The 17,436-nt window shown below is 38.8% G+C and overlaps 1 long non-coding RNA gene across 1 annotated transcript in view; it reads left to right on the top strand.

Moving 5' to 3' along the window:
* The window catches only part of LOC123648346, a 38,136-nt gene that overhangs the window by 15,710 nt on the left and 4,990 nt on the right, over window positions 1-17,436 (top strand). Inside the window, exon 2 of the long non-coding RNA XR_006738580.1 lies at window positions 7,585-7,680. This is a non-coding gene — a long non-coding RNA (uncharacterized LOC123648346). The remainder of the gene's footprint in view (window positions 1-7,584; window positions 7,681-17,436) is intronic.

Below are 17,436 nucleotides of genomic sequence, written 5' to 3'. Positions count from 1 at the left end.
CCTCAAAACCCCACGCCTGTCGACTTCAGTATTATATCAGAACCCAGCCATGGGGCAGCCTGTTTCCCACTGGGTCTGTCCTGTGGCCTCAGAAGGCCCTGCTGTCTGAGGAGGTAGGAAGACCATGACTTTCCCCAGCACCCCTTTCACATGCACCCACAGAGTCGGGATCTGGTCCCAACAGCCCATGTGAGCTTACTTTTGAGTTTCTGATGGAGGAAGCTGCTGAGCTAAAGGCTAACTTCTCCCTAAGCCTAGACAATCACTAAGACACACCATGGTTGGACAACCACACTTCTACCAAGGCCAGAGCACTCGCCTCGGCCTGGCTCAACACTGTGATGAAATATCTGCCTGAGAACAGCCTGGAAAATGGAAACACTTGCAGCTTGACTTCCCCTTTTCCTGTTTGCCCAGATTGATAATGACACAGAAAAGAGACACAGTATACACGCAGATTTACCAGCAAGAGTAGAACTAAGCTGTAATAATAATTTTGCAATAGGAACTGACCAGTTTATTTAGTATGTTGGGAAGTTTAAAGGACAGAGTCATTATTAAAGAATCCATTTCCCAAATATTGCAATCCCAGCTCCAAAGCCACAGATTCTCTTCTCAATCTCTCAGGCCTGAATGTCTTTGTCCAGGAGCTTCTGGTACAGAACAGAGACAAGCTAGGGAGGCTTTTAAGCCTTTTAAGACTTTTAAGGCTTTTAAGACAAGCAAGAGAGACCTCTGCTGGATGACCGCGGGCAAACTAGCGCTGGCCTGCATTAACAGAAAAAGGAAGAAACATTTTTTAAAGTGGTGCTTCTGGAGGAGCAGAAAATTTCTTTTCTGTTTTTGCTTTTAAATGACCTTTATAACCTTATGGGATTGAAAAACAAACCCATTAGACTTATTTTTTTTAGGTTTATAGAAACAAACTTTGTTGAGTGTTTTCCATTTCCACAGCATGCTGATACTTAAGTGATTTTTAAAGAGCTCTGTATATTCTGTGCACAAATTCTAAAAGCAGCTTAACTACCTAATAGCTGAACTGTTTCTTTTCTATCTAATTGCCTGCCAGCACTCAAAATTATTTGTGCACAGGCAGGAATGAATGAAGCGTAATTCTGATACACCTGAAATTGTATGTTGGACATCAAGACTGAGTTTGCAGAACTCCTGGGGAAAAAGGATATGTTTGAGATAGGTCAATGGGGGTCAAAAACATTAAAGAAAAACTTGACACACCTTGCCAAACTTTTCCCCATAACCACAGTGAAATTTGGATATTTTCAGAATTCTTAGGTCCTGAATTGGAGGGGGTAGGATGTGAGTGCTTTTGAAAAAAGAGTAAGTTCCCTTGCACACAGCATATATTCTGATGCATTAAAATATGTTCTGCTTTGCAATGTCCCCATTCATACACTGTTTCATGGGCATGGCAAAGGCAGAGTTTGACGGTTCAACTCACTGCCTCTCATATAATGCCAAATTACACTGGTTTCTAATCTGACTCTGTTGTTTCCTAATTAGGTAACTTTGGATAAGTTATCTAAACTTTCTAAGCCTCAGTTTTCTCTTCTCTAAAGTGGGATTTGTTATAGTGCCACTCCAAAGGGTTACTGGGAGAGTTCAATGAGATAATGTATGATCAGTGCTTCGCATGGTGGTAGCTGCCCTATAGTAAATGCACAAAATACACAAGTTTAATTATTTAAACTGAGGTAAACATGTACACAAATGGGTTTCTTCTCCTCTTCCTTCCTCCCTTTCTGTCTTCCTTCTTTCCTTCCTTCTTTCAACAAACATTTATAGAGTTTCTACTATGTGTAAAGCTCTGTTCTAGACACTGAAGAATATAAGAAGATGAAAATGATGTGTTTTTACCCTCAGAGAGCCTCCAGTCTCGATGTTTTATCATTTGAATATAGGTCAGTGATTCTAAAACCTGTTGGCTAACACCCTAGAATAATCCAAATTGACTCTGGCTGAAAATGCCCCAAATTCTCCGGAAAATAAGTAATAAGCCTTTACCTGAAAAATGAACTTATCCCTTTCAAATCTTAGAGGTGAAGACATAAAAAAAAACATGATAAAATAATGCTAAAAGATTGGCAATTATATATATATGTCAGTTTTTGAGAGCAAAGTCATTGATGGTAGTCATTAAAGTCCAAGACTTTAATTTGGAGCAAGAATAAAAGCAAGTTAATTTTAAGGTCCCTCTGGCTATAGGAATATTTATACCAAAGGACACAGTCAGAAATCTTCAGAGAATTTCACACCTCTTTTCTACAGGGATCTGATGCTCTTTGGCATAGACTGGCACCTACAACTTAGCATCAGTGCAACATCGTTTCCTCCTTAATTATTCCTTCACCAGTTCCATACTGTCGCCTGCCATGTACTGGGAGAGATGCTGATACAGACCCACAGATAACCGTCCCCTGCCTGTAAGAAGTGCACATCATCAGCAGGAGAAGAGTAGGATTCTGAGTTCTTCAGGCTCTCAGGTCTGCACTGCAGCATCTTCCCCAGTTCCACACACTCTCTCTCAGGTGGGCCCTTCAAGATTACAGCAACCCTTGTCAATGCACTGACCAGGATTAGGGCTAGAGTTGTGGACTCACAACAGAGCAAACTCAATTCCTCTCCAACCAATTTAGTCAAACCAGTTCCTCAACATTGTCCTTTAACCTCTTGGCAGGGTTAAAGTAGTATCTTTCTCTTCAGTAGGCAGATTGTGGACCTCACTCAAACCTAGGAGCAAAGAGGTCAACTGACAGGGTTGTGTTGTTATTTATTGGCCACGTTTAGCCATATCTCTGCAGGGATTACTGGGTGAACTTGACACTTGTGAGACTCCCGGGAGAGGTCTTGGGATTGGGAATGCATTCTTTTAAAGTGTGCTTTCCACTTCAATCTATTCTTTGGGCCAAATCCTAATAATCACACCTGTTCTCCTTATGAGAGTTCAATTGTGGATGAGGCAAATTTTTATCTTTTCTGCCCAAAGAAGAGATTATTACCTTAAAAAAAAAAACAAAGTCTTTTAAGAGGCAAGTTCAAATACAGATGAAAATAATAATACTGCTTAGCATTTCCACCCCACCTTTCATCTATAAAGCTCAAAGTACTTGGCAAACATTAATTAATTCTCAAAATAGCCTTATGAAGTGAGTAAGGGTATTATCTTTATAATAATACATAAATACTGGCTGGTTTATGAAAGCAGCCACTTAAAAGGGACAATTCTATAGGATCAGTTTCAAAAACAGCCTTCTCACCTGGTCTAGACTTAATACTTTTGGATAACACATTGGGAAGTGCCAGATTTACTAATAATATGATATCCTAGAGTGAACATACATACCCTTTCAAAATGATTTCTTTAGTGGTTTTAGGCAGTCTTATCTATTTGAAGGAACTTTTTAATGTTAAAAAAAATACTAATTGTGGCTTAGTCAATCCAAATGATGTCAGTCTCTGTACATGAAAGAATTCCAAACTGTCCTAGTACATAAAGTTTAATGATGAGAACCTGGGATCCTATTTCAAATGCATATGGATTTGAAGGAGTTGTGATAATTTCAGGGTTTTGTAATGTCTTCTGTCATCATTTTAAATTTTGAACAGATCACAAATCATAGTTCTATGATTTGTCACAAGGTGTACCAGCCAGAATTTCTATATCTCATCACCAAAGATGAAAGACATTGAGAGTGGGTAAAAGCCGACCAACAGTGGATTAAATTGTCTCCTGAATGAATCATACAAAAAGGTGGTCTATTTTGTGTCCTTTGCCCCCTTTGTCTCCTGTCATGACCTCCCTTAACAAACAGAATAATATTCCATTTTGCAGTTGCTAACCTGAGTCTCCCAGAGTTGAGTTCAGAGCAAAGCTCTCTCAGTGAAGCATACTGCACATGGACCACTTTCTATCCTGTCACAACTTCAGTTCCATCTGTGCTTATTCTTCCTGAGGGCAATGCTCCTTTATGTGAAGTTTGATGGCTTTTTGACTCTGGAAAGTTAATTCTTTGAGTTAAGTAGAAATTATACTTTTTTAACGTCCTTAAATTCACTCCACATCAAGAACTACCTTGCATCGAGGAAGCCCTCAGTAAACATTAATTCAGGATTTACTTTGTTCTGCTGAAATGTAAAAATTTCCCCAGACTCTGGCTGAAACCGTTGTTTATAGTCTTGGGTGGGTAAAGCCTCTATGCTCAAATTTTATATATGTTGCTCTGAATTTTCTACTTATTGATCCTTGTAAGTGAGTTGATCCACTCAACCATGTAAGAACTCGTATATACAACTTAATGGTGCAATATTGATCCACTAATTCTATCTGCTTGCCTTTGTCAATGGCTTCACTTAGCAGCCTCAAGAGAGAAAACCTGGTTTTGGTCTCATAACTTTGGTTGAGCTGATGGTCTCCAATCTCCAAAGTGGGATAAACCAGATTCCTTCACTGTGTTTATCTTGGCCTGCCATGTCTCTTTATGGAGAAAATGGTCCAAATAAAGTGTTTCCTCTGTGTATTTTGACAGGAAACACTACTAATATGCTTTCCTTTTGTTGTGTGCCTTGCTCTTTTCTCCCAGTGTTGTTTAAATATTTTCAGTACAATGACATATTTATTAATCCACTACTCTCTGCATGGGGCATGAAATGATTGGTTCTTCTGTAAAGCACTCTTAGGAAAGGTGGTTTCTCCAGTGAGAGTTAATAATATTACCACTATTCATGTAAAAAACGCTGAGACAATCTCTTAAAAATGGAACACATTTATCTAAAACAGCTGGTAAAGAAAGCACGCAGGCCCAGCCAGAGGCAGCGAGGTCAGAGGTCAGGGTTAACACCGATCTCGGTGGAGCTTTGAAGCTGACATTTTACAGATTATATGTGTCTCAGCACACAGTGGGCATGGCATATAAATTGGACTTTGAGGCCCCTATTTGTTCTCTGCATTTTTATGAGCCCACAGAGCTCTTTTTTGAAGCAGCATACATAGAAAATAAAAACTCATTTTAATGTTGGAGAACTATTTACAATAAATCACATTTACATTCTGGCTTTTACTATGTATGAGATCTCTCTCTCTCTCTCATACACACACACACATTCCTGGAGCCTACTTTCCAATCTGAGTAGCTTATTTTTTTACCATTATAATATTGTAAACCCATTTTCCTCTTTCTCCTCACCTTAACTTAGGAATCAGAACATAGATTCAGCTGTATTGAGTACTGTAAGGACACCGTTTGTAAGTTACGTGAGATGTTCAGCTAGAACGAGCTACACTTTACCCCCAGGAAAATCCCCTGATACCATAAAACGCTTGCTATAGCGTGGCACTTCAGCACTAGAAGAAAGCATCTGATTTCAAAGAGATTGAGTTCCACTCTGGAACTAATTATATCATTTGTTTTATGGATTTTTTAAGTTGCTAGGTGTTTTAACTGGAGAAGGCTGGCGACCAAGAGAGAAACATACTGGCAGAGACTCTGCCATGGGCACTTTAGCCACCTAATTAATTTTCAATAAAAGCTCGCAATAGTTAATTTGCTCTAGACTCAATGTAAATCAAACTGAGACAAATAGGTTAAAATTAGAAATGTGTGATGGAAACCATGTTTATGGTCAAAATTACCTTTCACCCTGGAAATAACACAGATTGACAGGGAAAGAAAATGAGACCACACAGGCTTTTGTTCAAATAGACTCTTAAGTGAATTAAAGATTTTATTAAGGGGAAACTTGGACAAAAAAAAATTATCTGGGATCTATGAAATAATGTTATTTTAATAAAGCATGTAGTTTTTTTAAATGTTACCTTAAAAATCACAGAATTAAAACATCGCTCCCATTATACAAAGTTGCCTGGTACCCTTTTTCATTTTTTTCCCAGGCTCAACATAGTGTAGGGTAAAATAGTAAAAATACTATAAAGTTATTAAGTTCCTGGGTCTAAATTGGCAGACATACCCACCCAGCACCACATTCCTTCAGCTCTTACGTTTCAAAACACCACTTTCCAACATCAAATAACCATTTTTACTTTTATGAGAGCACAGACGTAGATTTCTTATGATTGTATAATGATACTTCAGTCCTCCAATTAAAATACCCAGACAATATAGATATCTTTGGCCCGGTCCATTGGACAAATATTATTATTAAGCTTCCCTCCAGGACTTTATATTTGCAAAATATTTTGTGGGCTTTAATCATTTTAAATTGCCTTAACTTTGCCCATTTTTCTCCATGGCTCTCTGTTACTGCTCAGGCAACCATTTCATTTTAACCTGCAAACTACTCATGTGCTGCAAGGTGAAGTAAGCTAATTTTTTAACATGTTGGAATGTTAGTCCCAGAGATTGTTAGCTCTTTCCTTGTCCTTTGCAGAACATGACAATTTAAAGCAGCACTGGATTCTATTTTTATTTCACTTTTGCCAAGTTCATGAAGTAAATTCCCGCTTTCCCACTCAATCTGGTTTTTCTTCCTGCCCCAAAGGAATGATGTTGTCACTGTAATGTCTTCTAATGCACTATAAATGCCGTGATGAATTGGAGGCAGACTGGTTTCTTCTGAGTGGGAGTCCATTATCCTGTCAGAGTGTTCCTTTCCTGTAACTTAATTTTTATTGTAACAAATGACTAAGTACCAAAAAATGAAACAATGTGATGGGCCCATCTAAGTGGCCTTCCTCTGATGGTAAGTGGAGCAGAGTGACAATTGTTTGCAGCTGCCTTCCAGAGGGCTCTCTGATGGTGACATTCACTACCCAAATTGAAGTTATCAAAAGCATTTTCTGGGTGTTTATGGAAGATCTTCATTCACATTGACTGACTAACGATACCAATATAAATAAAGTGGTTTGCAAAAGAAGTAACGTTAAGAATAAGAGTGGAAAAGACAGATTCTCAAATTTAACTATGCATAAGAATCACCTGAAGATCCTGTTAGACTGAAATGCAGGGTCCCAGCCCCCATCAGAGGAGATACTGATTTCATCTGCTGAGGGGGGACCTAGGAATAAGCATTTTAAAGAAGCATCTCTGCTAATTCTATTAGAGGAGTCATATCCCAGTGGCCTCCAACCTTTTTGGCACCAGGGACTGGTTTCATGGAAGACAATTTTTCCACAGGGTTGGGGGGAGACAGAGCTCAGGCAGTGATGCCAGCGACAGGGAGTGTTTATAAATACACAAGCTTCACTGGCTCTCCAGCTACTCACCTCCTGCTGTGTAGCCCAGTTCCTAAGTTTCATGGAAGACAATTTTTTCACAGGCGGGTGGTGGAGCTCTCCAGCCAGGTTTGTAACAGGCCACCGACCAGCACTGGTCCGCGGCCCCGGGGGGTGAGGGACCACAGATATAGATTACACTGTGAGAAACACCTGCCTAGAGCTTTTGGTCAATCTTTTCAATAAATGTCCACTGCACACTTGACTTTGATTTTATGACAAGGCATTTTTTTTCCTGCTTGGATTTCTAACTAAGGTAGTTGATCTCTCAAATCATAGTTCCAATTTGAATATGATTGGCTCACAATCGGTCTATTTCACTTTCATTTGTTTCATAGGTTAATAATTACCAATATGTCTGGAGGATTAAAATCACCCCTCTGTTACAGATGATATGAGAATGTTAATCTGGAATCCAGTAATCAATAAATTTGGTAAGTGACTCCAATCTTTTTCTGGATTGAGTGTTCATATATTTTACCATATTCCCAAATGGGTCTATGACCCAAAAAAGTGGACAAACTTGACCTCATTAATATGAAACTTCTATAGCAAATAAATGGTTGCAATGTCTAGTATAACTGATTACATATCTAAATAGTACAACTGATATTAAGGTTCTAGATTTATAGGGGATTAACATTTTATAATAAAAATAAAGCTAATTTCAACCTTCTGAAATATTAGAATGTTGTCTGATATTTGGAATTTAATACGCAGTGTCCCAGAAGCTCTGCAACTTCTTTCCTAAGGAACATTTAGAAACAAAGGACAGAACCCCTAGGTTCTACCTCTAGGGCTTTTAATGGAGTTTATTTTGGAACAGGGTGAAACAAATAAATTCCAGAAGATCATGGAATCTCAACATCAATTCATCCATCTATTAAACATTTATTGAGAGCCTATCAAGAAAAATAAAAACTATCATATGTTTATTGGAGTCTGAGGCTAGCAGATTTGTGAAATAGCCCAGGTTCATCTAAACATATGCACACCTGTGAATTCTCATGGTGGCATTCTCCATCCATTAAACTTCTAGTTGGAATAATTTCAGTAAAAATCACAGTTTACTGTATCAATCTGTGTAATCTATAAGAACAAATGGATGACTTTAAAAGAAAATTTGAACATCACTTAGTTAAAAGGGCTGGATGAGAGTGAGAGATTGTTGGGGAAAGAAGTAAAATAGTAGGTTTCTGAGTAAAAGCACAAATCCTTTAATCCATTGATTTCCATGGAAATAATGCTAACCTTTTTGAATAATCACAAAATATGACATAGAAGACATATCAAAGAAATACCAAATATTCCAACTATACCTAAACAACTTCTGGTAGTAAGGCACTGTGGTCCCCAATCCCCAGGCCATGGCCTGGTGCTGGTACTGTGGCCTATTAGGGAGTGGGCTGCACAGTGGGAGGTGAGTGGCGGGTGGGCAAGTGAAGCTTCATCTGTATTTACAGCTGCTCCCCATCGCTTGCCATCGCCCCACCCCATCCATGGAAAACCTGTCTTCCACAAAACCAGTCCCTGGTGCCAAAAAGGTTGGGGACCGCACCGCTGCTTTAAAGGATCACTAAGCATTTCATTTTAATCACATACCACGAGGTGTTAAAGAGGTTAATGAGGTCTCAACTCATTGTCAACTAATTATCTTTAAGTTGTTGTCAGCACATTCTAATTGTTATGCCCTTGCCAATTCCAGCACTAGGGGTGTACAATCCTAGAGTAATTGGAAAAAAAAAAACACCAAACAAACCAATCGACTCATGGATGACTCACCAGGCTGTGGTTTAGTTTGTTAAACTAAACCATTGCTGTCACCAACACACATGTGCATAGCATACAAACACACACACTTACATGCAAAAAGCTTTTAGGAACTTTCATCTTTTTAAAAGGGCAGGGGAAAAAAATCAATAAAGTGGTAGCCTGGCCAGCAGTAGGGATGGTTGAAGCAGCATGGGTGGCTGGGCTGTATGAGAAACAGATGTAAGCTCTCTGGGAATTGGGCAGGCATTTCTCTTTACAGCCAAATCAACCAGCCAGTGGAAGGCAATTAATGTCCCTACCATCGGTCACCCACCCATTCCCCTGAAAGATTATTTGGTCTGACTATTGAGGCCAAGAGCAGAAAGGGGCATCCACCCAGCTGGAGAACATATGATTTAGGCTCATACTTCACCTAAGTTGTATTCTTAAAAATGATTCATTTTGTGGTCTGAATCAGCGGGGAAGTGCTTTCTTACTGTTCTGATTTTATACATTCTAGCATCAGACAAGTCTAAATTCATCTGTTGCCATTTACATCCATATCTTTTTTTTTTTTCATTTATTTTTCTTGGCCTAGAAGCCCTCTTGGAGTTGGTAAAAGACATGAACCTGACACAAATGGATCCTTCTTGGTGTGGTTTCTTAAATGGAATTAGTACAGAGTTAAGGATTTGGACCCATGTAGCCACTTTGGAAAACCGACAGTTTTCGTAAAGATAAGCAGATATTTACCCTACAACTCAGCAATTCCACTCCTAGGTGTTACCCAAGAGAAATCAAAAGACATGTCCACAAAAATAATCATTCAAGAATATTCGTAGCAGCATTACTCATAATAGCTCCAAACTGGAAGCGACCCAAATGTCCACCCATAGGAGAAAGAAAGGGTAATTGAATTTGTGTATTTGTGCAACAGAACACCACTCAGCAATAAAAGGATGAGCTACTGATATACAAAAATATGGAGAGTCTCAAAAACATTATGTTGATCAAAAGAAGCTGGATATAAAAGAGTACAAGCAATATAATTCATTATATGAAGTCCACGAATAGGCAAAACTAATCGACAGTGATAGACATCAGAAGTCAGAAAGAGTTGCATTGCAGGGGGATAATTGACTGGAAAAGGGTACAAAGGAACATTTTGGGGTGATGGAAATAGTCTATATCTTGTTTTGAATCATGGTTATATTTGGAATACAATTGACAAAATGTATCAAGCTGAACACCTAAGATTTGTACATGGCACTCTATGTAAATAATATCTCAAAGTTTTTAAAAATTAAAGTTAGGGATTTAGGAAATACAGGTGATGCAACAGGAAAAAAAGGATGAGGAAATCAGGAAATAAGGAAAATGGGGGAAATTGACAATGCTGGGGGAAGTTAAACTAATTAAGAATGAGAATACATGTGGATGTCTGTAGAAATACCTAGACATCTACCTAAAATTTTCCTGAGTGCTTACTAAGGGTCTAACACTGTGCTAATCACTTTAATATGTATTATTTCATTTAATCTCTTTTTCTTTGACCCTCCAGTACATAGACTTGGATTACTCATATTCCCTGGTTCATGACACATTCTCATTGGTCCATACATGGCTAGTTTTACTTAACTAGTTATTTTACTCATAATATGTATTCACAAGCCCACTGCACAAACCTTAACTGTAACCTGCTATCTTGCTATTTGATCTACTCTCCCTCCCTTTCTCCCACCTTCCCCCAACTCAAAATAATCACCAGCCTGAACCCTGTGTTTATGATTCCTTTTCACTTTTTTATATATAATTTTATTGATGCTATAAGAAAGCATAAACAAATAGATCTCAGTGGTATTTAGCTCTAACTTTATGAAAAAATATGCTGTACATAATCTTTGGGGATTTACTTTTTTCCTTTAATTTAATTGCTAAGATTCATCTAAATTGATGTGTGTTTCTATGTCATTTAATCTATACTACAACCCTGTGAAATAGTTACTATCTACATTTATTGAAAATAAAGTTGAGGCTCAGAGAAGTTAATTAATATGCCCAAGGACACATAGCTAGGAAGGGGCAGAGGCAAGATTCAAAGCTGAAGCTCTTAACTAATATGCTCCACTGCCTTATCAATTCTATATTGCCTGTTATCTATAGCCCTATCTCTGTCTATACCTATGCCCACCCATATCCATTGCTACAAATATAAATGTCAACAGGGAACCCAGGTTATGAAATATGAAAGAATCGGCCAAATTCATCTAATAATTTACGGGTCATTATACTCTGGTAGAGAAATATTAACATACACTTATAACTTCAAGGGGTTTAGTCCTCTAAAAGTCAGAGTATACAAGCAGGTAATGTCTTAGGAAAAGCATCTAAAGGCAGAGTAATGTATGTGTGCACATATGGGTGTGTATGTGCATGCATGGGTACTTTCTGGAGAGTGTCTTAGAACAACATCCTTATTCTATTTAATCTCATATGCTAAAAGGGCAAATGCACAAACATTGTTTAACCAAGTCCTTGGTCTGCATCTTATAACTGTATACCAGAGGCCATGGAAACTGGATCACTCTCTCAGGATGCCATTACGGCCAAGCAGAATCTCATTAAAAATCAATTCCTTGGGTCCATAAAGCCAGTTTATTTTATCTTCCTGGAGTGCCTGCTGCTAGCAGTTACACAGTTCCATTGTGTGGCAGTCTTGTCTGTTAAGAACATTGCACAAAAAAGCTATTTAAAGATTTTCCATTTGTATGTTAAACTTTATAATTTTACAGTAGTTTAAATTTACAGGGTTTGCTTCTCAAGCTTAGGGTATCTTGTTACATGTGTTAGAAGTAGTATTGCCAGTCCTACGGTCCCATTAATTAAATATTTGCCTTTATAAACTAGATGTTGTCCTATGTGAATGTGCAGATTTAATTGGGTAGCTGGGGTCCCAGAGCTAAGAAAGCCTGATTTTGACCAATTTTAGTGATTTCTCATTCATTGTTGCTTTCTGATTGTCAAGCTGTGCCTAGGGCCTTCACTGGTAGTAACACAAAAACCAGGTAGAGAATTTGCTCTTTGTAGTGACTTTAATTCAAATATCTCTAAACATCCTAGAAATCAATATTGGCCAAATTTTATAAATGAGGAGTTGAAAGCACATACAGCTTTAGTGACCTGTGCAGGTCACACCCTGAATGAGCAACAGAGCCAAAAGAAATTGCAGAGACTACTCTGGCCTCATCTGGAATCTTTTAACTCTCTTGACCCCCTTCAGTGGGTTTAGGAACTGGCTGATTTCAAAGATTAGTGACCTCTTTGGACTAGTGCCTGGCAGTGAAACATAGAGGCTTGAATTCTTTAGATTTTGGCCAGTGTGGTTCATGATGCAGGCTCAGTTTGGATTCTAGAAGAGTCTGTGTTGTTAGTGAGGAGAGTAAGGAGGGATGGAGAAGGATGTGTTGGGCTGGAACTGAAGTAGGAAGAGGCTTAAGATCACTACAGACACCCAGTGCTCCTGCCCCACCACACGTTGGGAGGTAACATAAGCATATCGTTACAATTTTTTTAAAAGGTTAGAAGTTGACATTGGAAGGAACCAAATCCAAAACAAACCTCCGTATAACCTTTAAAAGATTCTCAGTGGAAAATAACAGGGTTATCCTCTGTTATAAACTCTTACAATTTTGACAATTGCATTTCTCTTCAAGAAACCATTCCTAGAGCACCATTCTCCAACATGTCTTATGTAGAACCCTCTGTCTACAAGATGGTAATTGGTGTTAGAACAAAAAAAAGGCACTGTTCAAATATGTTGGCATAATTCTACACACTTGCTTTCCTTCGTGGAGATTCCTAAGCATGTTGTCATGTTAAGGGCTCTGAAAAGTCCTACAGGGAAGAAACTTTATTTTAACTTGTTTGACCATGGACTCTCACCACACTGCAGCAAAACAACTACATACAGCATTTCATGAAAACAGAAATAACCTATAGACGACATTTTAGGAAAATGAGTAATCCTTCAATATTTAAAAAAAAAAAAAGTCCTATGCCCAGTCCACTGTAAAAACTTCCATCTAAATCCTAAGTCACAGAATTCTACCTCTGGAAATGAATCCAATGGTTTAGTCCAACCTCTTGGTTTAGAGAGGAGGCACAGAACATTAAATAACTTTTCTAGGTCACATGCTCAGGCAGAAAATGGACCATCACCGAGGTTCCCCACCTCCCAAGCCAGTGCTTGTCTCTGTCATCACTCTGCCATGAAAAACACCTTTAATATGTCCCAACCCTAAATCCTCTGTAAATTTTAGAATCATTTTAGTGGGGGATTGAAAACATAAAACTGAAATGTTGCTACATTAGTGTACTGTGCTAAAGTTTGCCTAGGGTGGGACAGGGCTAGGAGAATAGGATCTCGAGACAGCTCCAAAGAAGAGCCCAAGAATTTGAAAAAGGGATGCTCCAGGAGAGGGAAAGAGTTTTAAAGGCTATTAGAGCTTTCAGAAAAATTATAGGTCCAGAAAGCATGCAGTGACAAATAGACCCTGAAGCTGCGTAAAGCAAGCAGGTGAGAAAGTTTTTGAAAGCAAGGAACTTCTGAGGGCGCAGGAAAGGTAGAGTGCATTGCAGGGGGATGTACAGGGAGAGTCACTCATGAGTCTCTGGAGTCTCTGGCTTGACTCAGGACTGAAATGTGGACCTCGGGTGAAGACAGATGGAAACTTGTTTTACGAAGGTCCAGAAGAGGAATTGTCTCTCATAAGAGCATATAATAGAAATGGTTTTATAAGCCTGGGTTGTCTATAAACCCGCTATTCCCCTTATTTGTATACATTTAAGGCTCATAGAGGCCCTAAAACTCTTGTAAGAATCTGTGTATGTTAAAAAAAAAAAAATTCTGATTCCCTGGGCTTCATTGAGGGAGGGAAATGAGGAGGTAAGGATGGGTGGTGGGGAACAAGAAACAGTTTTTGAAGGAAAAACAAAAACCTGATTCCTTGGGCAGTGTAGTAGAGGGTGGAGTTGAAGGGAGGCTTCGACCACGCCAAGTCTAAATAGACAGGGAGGCTTTTATTTGGAACTCTCCTTTGGCAACGTTTTAGCACAGTACGATTTCCATTCTTGGCGGAGAAAAGAACCTGGACGGGAACAGAACTGGCTCAGTCTTCAGTCTGACAGTGCACTCACAATAATGGAAGACATCTTTCCCCTATAACTTTGAAAAACATGAAAGCAGATATTGGCTCTGAGTATGTCTGATAGTCTAACTTTCTTTCCTGTCAACAGAAATAACTCTGATTTATATCTGGTCATCAGCTTCACACACTCACACACAACTCACGTTGAGAGAGCACAGAGAGGTGGAAGCCTCAGAGCCGTGATGTATGCCTACCCGGCAAAGCTTACCGGCCCAAAGGAGACCTCAGGGACTGAGAAAGACTCTTCAATATTCTCACTCTTCTGACACTCTAATCCCCTGTGCGTCCTTTCAGTGAGCTGTATTACAAGGGCTTCAGATGAGCTACACGGCAGCTTTGATGCCTGAGCCCCTCACCTACCTTTCTTGTGATCCCAAAGGTTCGCTGGCCTGTATCCAATAATTATAGTGAGATGCTGAATGATCCATGCTGGCATCTGGCACACTGTTTCCTTCTTTTAATATTCGGGTACATCTGAGGAGTATGAGAATTTCTAAAATTCCACTTTCTTCTCAAAATTGATTGATGGTGCAGGCAGTGGAAATTGAGTGAATGTGCCTTTTCAGTTAATTCCATCTTATGTCATCTGGTTTTGAATTCAGAAGCATTTTTTCCCCACTGCTCTGTTATTATACTGTATAATTCATTGAATGTAAGATGTCATTAATCACAAGAAGCACCATTACTTTATGTACTGCTAAGAAAAAAAAATTGCTTCCAATTAAACTATAACCTAATAATTTTTACATTTAATTTTTTGTACTTTATTTTTATTAAAAAGGTTCTTTTATATTTATTTAGGTAGGTTTTTGTTACGATCATGCTTATGCATACATACAAAGGAAAATATATGTAATATAAACTGGCTAAGGTTTTCCTAAAACTTCTTCATATTCAGAGTCCAACTCTTCTGAATCTCTTTAGAGACAGAATCTTCAATGTTTATGTGATTGTACACAATGCAGTGTTTTGCCCCCAAATGCAATGACACAGCACAATGACAACTACGTGGTGACCAGTGCCTGGCTGACAGTGAACCTAAGTGCCAGCAATTGTAAGCTGCCATGGATTGTGAGAAGCCAAGAATTTGAGATACATCCTTATTTTAGAGATGTTAAAATGTGAAAAAAAAAATGTGCACTTTAGAATGAAAGAAATATGGTTTGTTTTGGCATTGAAGCATGGTACCAGATTTGCTTACAGAAAATTTTAAAATATTTTACAAAAAATTTCTATTTCTATTTCTTAGGTTCAATATCAATCTCAGAAAAGTACTCCAAGTTTAAAATCATTCACACCTAAAGCTTTTTACTTAGATTGACTGTTTCAGTGTAAGCAATTCATAGGATTATAACTGAGCACACTTAATTTTGCTTCTAGAAAGACTCTAGAGGCTCTCTTCTTGAAAGAAGTGGCTATTGACTTGCATGTCCGTCCACCAAGCTGTGAAGCAATTTCATATAGTTCCTGGGAAAGGATCCTGCCAATATTTATTAGTCTTTCATTTTAAAAAAAACCCACAGTTTCAAATATAAAAAAACATATTCATGTCTATCTGGCAAAGCTTTTGGTAAAAAGAAGAACAGTAGCAGTCCTTTCCATTTTTGTGCGTACTCTTATGACAAAGTAAATGACATGTACTTTTCCAACCCTTGGAGCCAAGATTTTTCTTTATGACGTAGCTCTAAAACAAACACATTTTGTGAGAAAGAATTTTTAAAGAAAAAATGAAATTGTTAGTAATCACTAGAACTATATTGAAGAAAATGTTCCATATTATTTGAATAAAAATTAAAGATAAACATGAACTTTAATTTTTAAAGCTAATATTTCATACATGTATTTCACATATCCAATCACATAAAAGCAGATTTTTTTTTTCTTTCCACTTGCCATAGGCCCAAAAGGAGTTAAATGCTGGTGATTCTGTGTCCATCCAGTGGAGGGCAGTGGTGCCCACCTTTAGAAACAGGGTTCCCCTTACGGATTGGCCAGACATCAACCTGGGAAACCGGACACTAGCTGCGGTCAGGCCATGGTCACAGTCCTTGGCAGAGTCAGCGAGGGCATGACCAGGTGACTTTAGGGGTCTGGCTGGGAGAGTTGAAGACTCCTCTTCCCAGTTCTGTGGAATTTCCTCCCCCAGCCCTGAGGTGTGCGAGCAGCAGGAAAAATGCGAGGCTCTGTGACATGCAGACAGCCTTGGAGGAGCCCAACTGATTGGCTGCTGAGCTTACCTTTGCTAGTAAACTTGAGGAAATGTGGCTAAAATGTAGCTCATTCCCTTCCCAAGATTTCTTAGAGTTAATTCTACTTAGATTGCATTTCCCCCTGCTTTCTGCTCTGACGAAAGACAATGACAATGAGGAGATGTCCAGGCTTTGGTCCCGTGGATATCCTCTAACACGAAGGCACCTCCCCACTAGCACTGGCTAGCGCTTTGCTTCCTTCCCACGGTGTTTGCACTCGCCAGAATTCCAAGGGGACTGAGCGGCAGAGGCGCCTCTGTTCCTTTGAACTTACGATTAACATGGAGTGCATTGGGCAGTGGTCCACCTAATGCCATTTTTATTATTCGATTTAAAGAAAATGTTAAATTAGAAATTTTTCCAAGTTCCTTAATGAAGTAACGAATGCTAAAGAATGAATTATTCTAACCTTGTGTGTTCCTTGAGGCTATAGAAGCGCTGGAAACAGTGCAGAAAGGAGTAGAATCTAGAGTTGTCCTGAAAGTGTAGATGTAGAACCCTGGCCACAGATTTTCGTCAGTACAGAGTAAATTGCCCAGACTGTTGTTGTTTTTTCAATACTAAAGAGTGCATATAATATGAGCACAACTTAAGGAATAATGACAAAGTAGACACCAGAATATCCACTTCCCAGCTTAAAAAACAGAATCCAACCAGCACTTTGGCGCCCTGCTTCCATTCTCCCCCTTCTCTCTCAGAGGTAACCATTCTCCCAAATTGTAATCCTTTCTGGGTTTTTCTTCATAGTATGAATCCGTCTTTATTCTGTTCCATTGGTCTAGTTGTCTGTCCCTGCACTAAAATCACCCTGTCCAAATTACTGAAGCTTTTTAGTAAGTCTTCATTTCTAGTAGGTCAAGCCAAGTCCCACCCACCTCCTCACTCCCTCAACCCCTGTTCTTTTTCAGGGCTCTCTTGACTATTCTTGTTCCGTCACAGGATTAGTCTTAGCATTCATAATTAATCATCATTTGCACAAAAA

This window comes from Lemur catta, chromosome 1, assembly GCF_020740605.2.
Source record: "Lemur catta isolate mLemCat1 chromosome 1, mLemCat1.pri, whole genome shotgun sequence".
NCBI classification, from domain to species: domain Eukaryota; kingdom Metazoa; phylum Chordata; class Mammalia; order Primates; family Lemuridae; genus Lemur; species Lemur catta.
The sequence above is the reverse complement of the archived record's forward strand: the minus strand, read 5'-3'. Positions and strand labels throughout refer to the sequence as shown.